The 8,633-nt window shown below is 39.7% G+C and overlaps 1 long non-coding RNA gene across 1 annotated transcript; it reads right to left on the reverse strand.

The window, feature by feature from the left end:
• Positions 1-1,139: 1,139 nt before the first annotated feature.
• LOC123521497 lies at positions 1,140-4,455 on the reverse strand. The gene is made up of 3 exons (XR_006679930.1): positions 4,386-4,455; positions 1,299-1,446; positions 1,140-1,193 (listed from the first exon to the last, which is right to left on the reverse strand). It is a non-coding gene; the product is annotated as an uncharacterized LOC123521497 (long non-coding RNA).
• Between the last annotated feature and the right edge of the window lie 4,178 nt (positions 4,456-8,633).

Below are 8,633 nucleotides of genomic sequence, written 5' to 3' on the forward strand. Positions count from 1 at the left end.
GTCACCCCCTAATGACAATAAAAACCAAGTCTGACAGATTCCTCCCATATGGGAAATTCTAATTAAAAAGCTACAAGAATGAAGAGTTTGTAGCAGTTTGTCTCAAAAATAACTGAAGTGTTGTAACTGATTGCTTCTGTCTCAAAACTTACTGTAAGGATTACAACTGATTGCTTCTGTTTTGTGGCTTTTAACGGAGGCAGCTCTGAGTGCTATCTCATTCCTCTGGTGTTAATTGATTAAAGTTGAATCCCTGCCCCCACCTCCAGGATTTTTCAAGTTGATGCTTTGTTTTCCTAAACTCCTATCTTTCCATGACATTCTACACACGAAAAAGACATCATGTTCTGCTATCATGGGAATGTGGTTGCTCAAGACGGATGTTAATGACCATTTGATTAGAACGAAAAGTCAAAATGACTGTGGGAAAGAGTGCTAATAGTCTTAAGAGATCGAAAAAGATAGCTATGCAATACTAACACACTTGGAAGACTCAGAAACATTTTAGGGTTGTTTTTTATCCATGTGATAGCAACGTGTTGGCCTCTCCTGAGCGGCAGCCACCTTCCCTGCTAAACGAGGCCAGCGACCATGTGCCTGCTGTGGTCTGCTTGGGACATTCCGTGCCTAGGCTCCCAATCGGTATCTATCGAACAGACAAAGGAGTGCAATTAGAGATTCTATGCATAACACAGGGGCTAGACTAGAGAGAGGCAGGTGACTTGAGAGTCATTTTCCTAAATAATTGGTTTTTAAATTTTCCTGAGGAAGAATAATAAAAATATGTTCCCCTCTGAAAACCACACATGGAGTACTGATTGGTCAATACATTTGTCTATCGTCTGGGGAAAGCAAGGGCGAAAGCCAATGGGATTGAGGCTTGAAAGGGAACCAGATTCTGGTTTGTCTTTTCAGACCCCTTAATTATCTTACATCAGACACCCTCCTACTCAGTCCTCGGGACCATGTCCCCTTTCCTCCATTGCAGTCAATGGCATGGGGCCTCTCTGGAGGTCCTCAGATGAGACGCGGCTATTTCTCCTCTGGGAAGATCTTGCTTGACTTCTTCCTGATCCCATTCTCCTCCTCCCCTGAGCCAGCTTCTCTATAATTCAAAAGGTTATGTAAGTGCTGTTTTCCGGTATCTTGTCATAAGTCCTTTGATCCCCGGTATTGCTTCTTCAATGAGGTGCCTGGCCAAAAAAGAAAAAAGGTTAGTTACAACAAAACCTTCCGATCTTATTATTGAAAAATAAAGTTTTTCAAATGTTAAAATTTTACAGCATAACATTACTTACTTTTTCTCGATTGTTTTCTTCTAATGTAGTCTTAACTTTCCTTATCAACATTATTTTCATTCACTTTCATCAAATATTGTGGGAATGAGGCTCTGGGCCAATACATCATAATGCTATCTTGATTTTCCAGCTTACACATTCCAAAACTCTAAGAAATGAAAAAGTTTGGTGGGACACAGTTACACAAAGGATATAGGGAAAGAAGGAGACAGTGATGACATATCTTCGTGGTCATAGTTTTGTTGGGTAAGATGGCAAACTATAATGTCCTTGTCTTTAACTTGTTCATCATTGTATCTAACATAGAAGGTAGAGAGGAATAGTAATTTCTGATTTTAGAATGTTCAACACTCTCCTTTTGAGCAACATATTTTGGTACATTTGGGTAAAATTCACTTTACACAAACAAAAAAAGTAAAGATGAGCAATTATCAGTTGAGCTTAAGCAATGAACAAACGATCTTTTAATCAGCAGCCTTAGCTATTCCCTTTGACTAAATTTATTGGGAAAATGCCCAGTACAATACTTTTCAACTTATCTTTCCATGTATTTTTGTAAGAATTAGACTGTGATTACATATGTGGATTGTTTAGCTAGGAAGGAGAGTAAAGCTTTACATAATCCCTTTGCTTATTTAAGAGGTAAATCCTATATTAACTCCTGGGTTAATGAAGCCAAAAATAAGATATAAATAACTCAAATCCATAAAACTGTTAAATTAGGAAATTACTAGCATGATAAAAGTCCTTCATTTCTAAAAAAAAGGTCATAAATATCTTTCCATATTCAATGTAGTACTTGCACAGCAATAAGAGGTTATAACTGGCCTAAAGATTTTCAGAAAACTAGGAGCCATCACATTTTAAAGACTTATTTTAAAATGCATCTTTTAACCTGATCCCTAGAGTCACACCTAGAAAACAAATTCAGGAACAGTCATAGCTATGGGCAAAACATCACCAAGAAGCTCCTGAAATGGTGGCCTCCCACCGAAGAATTAAATGTAACCACAATGCTAGTCAACTTGTTCTCTGTCCTTTAATTCAACTGACATTTACAAAACGACTTCAGCAAAAGGAAATAGAGCTCTTGTATCCAGAAACTTCTGAGTCAAACCTCCCATTTTGCAAGTAGGGGGCTACGTTATCAAATATTGCCAGTAGGTTTCTGCCTCATGCATATAGTGGTTCATTCTGTACAATATTTGACCAAATATGTTTCTGCTATCACTGGAGGGCTGCAGACATGTTCTCTTCAGTGATATGCTTACCTTAGTCTCTTGTTGTTGTTGTTGTTGTTGTTGTTGTTGTTGTTGGTTCTGACCCATAGTGATCTTTTATGTACAACAGCAACAAAAACCCACTGCCCAGCCCTGTGCCATCCTCACAGTTATTCCTAGGCTAGAGTCAATTGTTGCAGCCACGGGATCAATTCCTCTCCCTGAGGGCCCTCCTCTTTATCGCTGCCCAGGACCAGTCTCTCCGGACAACACATGCACATATCATCATCCTGGCTCCTAAGGAGCACTCTGCCCTTACTTCTTCCAAGACAGACTCTGGCAACCGGGGGCCTTGCAACTTCTTGCCTCGTGCAGATTACAGGGTGGACCCTGGTATAACGATTAGGTCCTTGAATTAGTTGGCAAGGCAGGAAGTTTGACTACCTCTGTACCACCACCAGACAGGAAGGAGATTCAGCACTAGGCACCTTTCATGCTGTCTGTCAAACCATAGCAGAATCATTCCGTGCTTGTTATTTTGGGTAATAGAGTGCAGTTTGAATCACTGGAGTGATTTAGTTAAGTCATTTGAGTTGGTAATCCTTGGTTATGTGTGATTTTTTAAAAAAAAATAAATATTATGGGAGGAAGATGGGGCTTTCTACTCCCCCAAACAATTACAGTCTTCAAAACTCATGAGGAAATTCTACTCTGTCCATTTGATAGGGTTGCTATCAGTTGGCATTGATTCGATGGCAGTGAGCTTGGTTTTTGTTGTTGTGATATGAGACATAAGTAGAGGCAGAATAGATGGAAGGAAGAAAAGAAAACATAATTTTGTCTTCTCAAAACATGGAATAATACAAAAAATTGTGCATACTGGCTGCACATAATTGTGCAGAATCAGTGGTACTTATCTGTGCCTATAGTCATGAAGTACATTACGGATTCATGCTTACACTGTATTTCACCTCAAAATAAAATATCCACTTGCGTATTACTAATGCCAAAAACAACATCAGTAAGAAAAGGGGACATATACTTGTAAGCCTTATTTCACTATGCAGAAGCTCACAGGGGAAAAATTTCACAGAATCCCACCTCCAAGATGCCCCTATCCGATCACCTTTCACCACCTCCGCATGGCACCAATGCACTTTCATCCAAATTATGCAGTCACGCAAGCCCCTACCCTGGCCTGACCATGCATGGCAAGTGGTACAAAAGCATACTAATAAGCTGTGGAAGCAGACAAGGGAAGTGGTACTGATTTGTACCTGTGGTCATGAAAGAGTGAAAGAAAAGGGCCAGTTCCATTGCATGAGGGCCAGTTTAGGAAATGAGGAACCAGCTGTTGCTACAGGCCTTCCTGATTGAGCCCCTTGTTAAAGTGAAATAATCAGCGTGCACACCACCTGATACCCGATAAGACCTCTGCAGCAGGTGGGAATGAAAAATGGAAGTCTACTAAATCTCTGATGACTTATTTGAATGCAACCATCCCTAGAAATGCTTCATTAGATAATAATCACTGAGACAAGTGCTAACGAAGTCAGACCGATCAAGACACATGTTGTAAACTGAATCTTTCCAGGCAAACCACCGTGTGTGGTCCTTATCCTCTTATTTGGCATTATTATCATGAATTCTTCTGCGCCTTCTGATGTTAATCCACTCAAGACCACCTCACAGCCCAGCTCAGAAACTCAAGTGATCCTTTGCTTCTTGAAATACAGACTATCCCTCAGTCCTTGGGTTGAAAAGTTTTCTCTGTATGTGAGGACTCTCAGCTACAAGTTACAGAAACTTCACTTCAGCAAGCTTAAGAAATCCCCAAACAGCAGTAGCAGCAGCAAGTGACATTTACCGAGAGGCTCCTGGAGCAATTTGTAGAATTAAAGATGAAGAGTTGGTCTTCAGCCTGGGGTCCTAGAAGCAGGAATTCAATGGCAGTAGTTTCTCTCTCCTCACCTTTATAGTTTTCTGCATGTGTGTATGTGTGGTGGGGGGGTGTTGATTGCCCCACTTCCTCCCTAATTCACCACCAAAGGTTGAGGGGAAGAAACAACTTCTTTCCTTGAGTGAAAAATCACAGGTGAAACTCCTTAGAGATAAAATGTCAAATTATATTTAAAAGTATAATATAATGCTTAATTAGATGGAAAAAAGTTTATCATTAAAATGACAGTGTGCATACACTACTCATACCTTGTAACCAAACACGTTTGATTCACAAGGGTTTGTGTGTATTTCTTCCCTACTCCAAATGTCCACATTAAAATATGCACATAAATGTTTATAGCAGCTTTATTTTTAATTGTCTAATATTGGGAGCACTCAAGATGCCCTTTGACATATGTCCTGGGGTGTACACATATAATGAAGTACTATTCAGTGGGGGTTTTTTTAATGAGCTACCAAGCTGTAAAAAGTTATGAAGGTCCTGTAAATGTACGTTGCTATAGTGATAGGAACCAGCTGGAAGCACTAGATCCTGTGTGATTCCACTTATAGAACATTTTGGAAAAGGCAAAACTACAGAGCCAGCAAAGACAATAGTGGTTGCAAGAACTCCAGAAGGAGAAGGAGAGGATGAATAGATGAAGTACAGGTATGTTAGTGGAAGTGACATTCTTCTGTATAACACTGTACTGATGGATATATGACATATACGTTTGTCAAAGCCCATAGAACTGTACAACAGAAAGATGTGATTTATGGACTGGACTCACTGCCATTGAGTCAGGGACGAATCATAGCAACCCCCTGTGGGTTTCCAAGACTGTAACTGTGTATGGGAGTAGAAAGTCCAGTCTGTCTTCTGCAGAGATGCTGGTAGTTTTGAAATGCCGACCATGCGGATTGCAGCCCAGCAAGTTACCACTACACCATCAGGGTTCCATGGTGCGAATTATGGACTGAAGTTAACAAGAATGTATTCATATTGGTTCATCGATTATAACAAACATGCCACAGGACTTCAAAGTTTTAACAATAGGAGAAAGTATGCAAAGGGGAGAAGTGGCACATGGGATATTCTGTACAATCTGTGGTTTTTCTGAAAACATAAATGCTCTCAAAATACTTTTAAAAATTAAAAATACTATTGTGGAAGTATATGATAAACAAGTGAACCCCAATTAAATCAATCTCCCAAAACAGCGTTCAGAGATGGAATTTGTTTCTAGTCATTCGCATTTAGGAAGGATAAAATGAAACAAAATAAGCAAATGAAAAGCCTCAAAGAAGTGAGAGGGATGACAGGCCAGGTGCAAGGCTCATTGTTTTGCAGGATCTACCCTAATGGTCTAATGAGGCTAGTATCGCTGATTTAGCTTGTTTGGGCAAGTGGAAGAGAAAAGTCACATCCGTCTTTTTATTTTCTTTCTTTCTCTCATTCTCTCTTTTAAATATCTATCTTTGCCCTTGAAAGATGTTGCCAAAATTTAAAAAAATTATCTGGCCAAAATGTATTTCTGGAAATGTTTAAATGAGATGCTCTTTTTCAATAAGCTGCTTTGGATTCATTTCCTTCTAGATCTTGCAAGTTAAGGAAACAGATTCCGAATTTGAAGACTTCTATGCTTTCATCATTTTATCACTGCATTCTTACCTGGACTTTTGCTAAATAAATATGTGCACTTTCCCTCCACCGCCCCCTCCCCCACCCCAGTGTAAGATCAGTTTAAGCATTGAGGGGGGAAACAAATAAAAAGAACAGCTATTAAATCATTAAAAACAAAACAAAACACTTGCTGTTGATTCGATTGTAGCTCACAGCAACCCTATAAGACAACACAGAGCTCCCTGAGAAGGGTTTTGAAGGATAAAATCTTTACAGAAGTGAACTGTCCCCCAGAAAGCAACTAGGGGTTTCACACAGTGAAACTTTGGATTAGCGGTGAACATTTAAATAACACTGTTCTAGAATAAGACCAAAAAAAACAACAAAAAACCACGCAAGTTTTAAGTTTGAGGCTAATTGAATTATGTAATCTGTCAGGATGTTTCCTGTTTCTCATCAAAAAAACACTACTAAGTGTCTTCTCTTTCCCAGACTGTCTTATGGAGTATGTATATTCTAGATAGATGGTATTAATAAATATCTTGGCAGAAATTATCTCAACAGGAAAGCATTGATTGATTTCCAAGAAAAAGGAGATAATGAAAAAGAACCCAGAATTCTCCAAGCCTCCCAACCTTCTTCCCCAAAGCTCTCGTTTGTTCGAGGAAAGCCGTTGACTTTAATTACTATACACTGATAACACTGTGCTCTTTCAACGGGAGTGAAAGCTTTACGAAACACAACATGTTCTGGGAAAAACACAAGCATATTCTTAATTAGCAATTAAGTTAAGGTGAAAACACTTCCTTCTGTTAATTGAATTTGGGATGAAAATGTTAAGTTCATCAGTATAATTTATCTTGTTCTTCACCATTTACTGCAATTCTGAATCCTGGTTCTACCATGCAACCGATGAATAACTTCTAACAATTTATTTTGAATAATGGGAACAATATTGACTCCCTTAGATCATGGCAGCCAAGAGTGAATAGGAGATAGTGTTGCTTTTGTTAGGTGCCAGCCAGTTGGTTCAGACTCCCATAGTGACTCTATGCACGGCCCAAGGAGACACTGCCCAGTCCTGTGTTATCCTCACAACTCTTCCTGTGCTTTGGACAGATTGTTGAAGCCACTGTGTCAGGCCATCTCACTGAGGGGCTTCTTCTTTTCCTCTGCCGCTCTACTTTCCCCAGCATCATGTCCTTTCCCAGGGACTGGCCTCTCCTGATGACAGGTCCATCTTTGATTCTAAGGAGCAATCTAGCAGTACTTCTTCCACGACAGAGCGGGTTGTCCTTTTGGCAGTTCATGGTACCTTCAATATTCTTTACCAGCGACACAATTCAAAGGCATCAACTGTTCTTTGGTCTTCCTTATGCAATGTCCAGTTTCACATGCATATGAGGCAATTGAAAATGCCCTGGCTTGGAACAGGTGTACCTTAGTCCTCCAAATAATTTCCTTGCTTTTCAATACTCTAAAAAGTTCTCATGCAGCTGATTTACCCAATGCAATGCCCTGGTAGCACAGTGATTATGCATTGGGCTGATAACCCCAAGGTTAGCAGTTCAAAACCACCAGCTGCTCCTGAGGAAAAAATCAGAGCTTTCTACTCCTGTATAGAGTTACACTTTCAGGAACCCACAGGGACAGTTCTATCCTGTCCAGTAGGGTTGTTATGAGTCAGAATTGACTCAATGGCAGCGAGTCAATGTCTTGTGATGACCACAAATAGGATGATATAAGTAAAAACTCACTCCCATCGAGTCAAGTTCAACTTACAGTAACCCTGTAGGACAGAATAGAGCAGCCTGTTGGGTTTTCAAGGCTGCCTGTCTTTGTGGAGGGGACTACTGGTGGCATAGTGGGTTGTGCATGGGAATGCTAACCACAAGGTCAGCAGTTTAAGACCACCATCCATTCTGTAGGAGAAAGATGACTTCCTACTCCTGGAAACCCAGAGGGGCATTTCGACTCTGACCTATAGGGTCCCTGTACATCATGATCCACTTGATGGCAGTGAGTTTGGAGTTTGGAAGTAATTGTGGATGCAGAAACCTCATTTTCCTTCTTTTGGTGTTTTACAGGGTTTGAACCCTGACCTTGTGGTTAACAGTCCAATGCTTAAGAAATAGCGCTTGATAAAAAGAAATAGTAACTAATATAAAATCTAGTAATGATCAGTACAATTTTCAGAAGTCTTTGCTGCGTGTTGAAGTCTATAACTTATAGGAATAAAGGTGAACATTCATAGCACAAAAAAATCCAATCTTCCTCAGGCTTAGAAATATGCGAACTGTGGGATTTTCAGGCCTCTGATAGCTAGCATAAGGATTAATACAGCAACAATATTTAACAAGGAAACAGAACACTTCTCTGAACCTTTCCAACTGTATATACTCCATTTTAAATACTCCATTAAAAACTTTTTTCTAGTTTAGGAAGGAACATTATTTAAATTTCATAAGTATATTTTAGAAGTACATAACATAACTTTGAGTACTAAGGTGTGCCTGACTCAATCCATGATAGTTTCAGTTTCCACCGATA

This window comes from Echinops telfairi, unplaced genomic scaffold (assembly GCF_000313985.2).
Source record: "Echinops telfairi isolate 266 unplaced genomic scaffold, ASM31398v2 ScPeMD7_21;HRSCAF=78, whole genome shotgun sequence".
Lineage (NCBI taxonomy): Eukaryota > Metazoa > Chordata > Mammalia > Afrosoricida > Tenrecidae > Echinops > Echinops telfairi.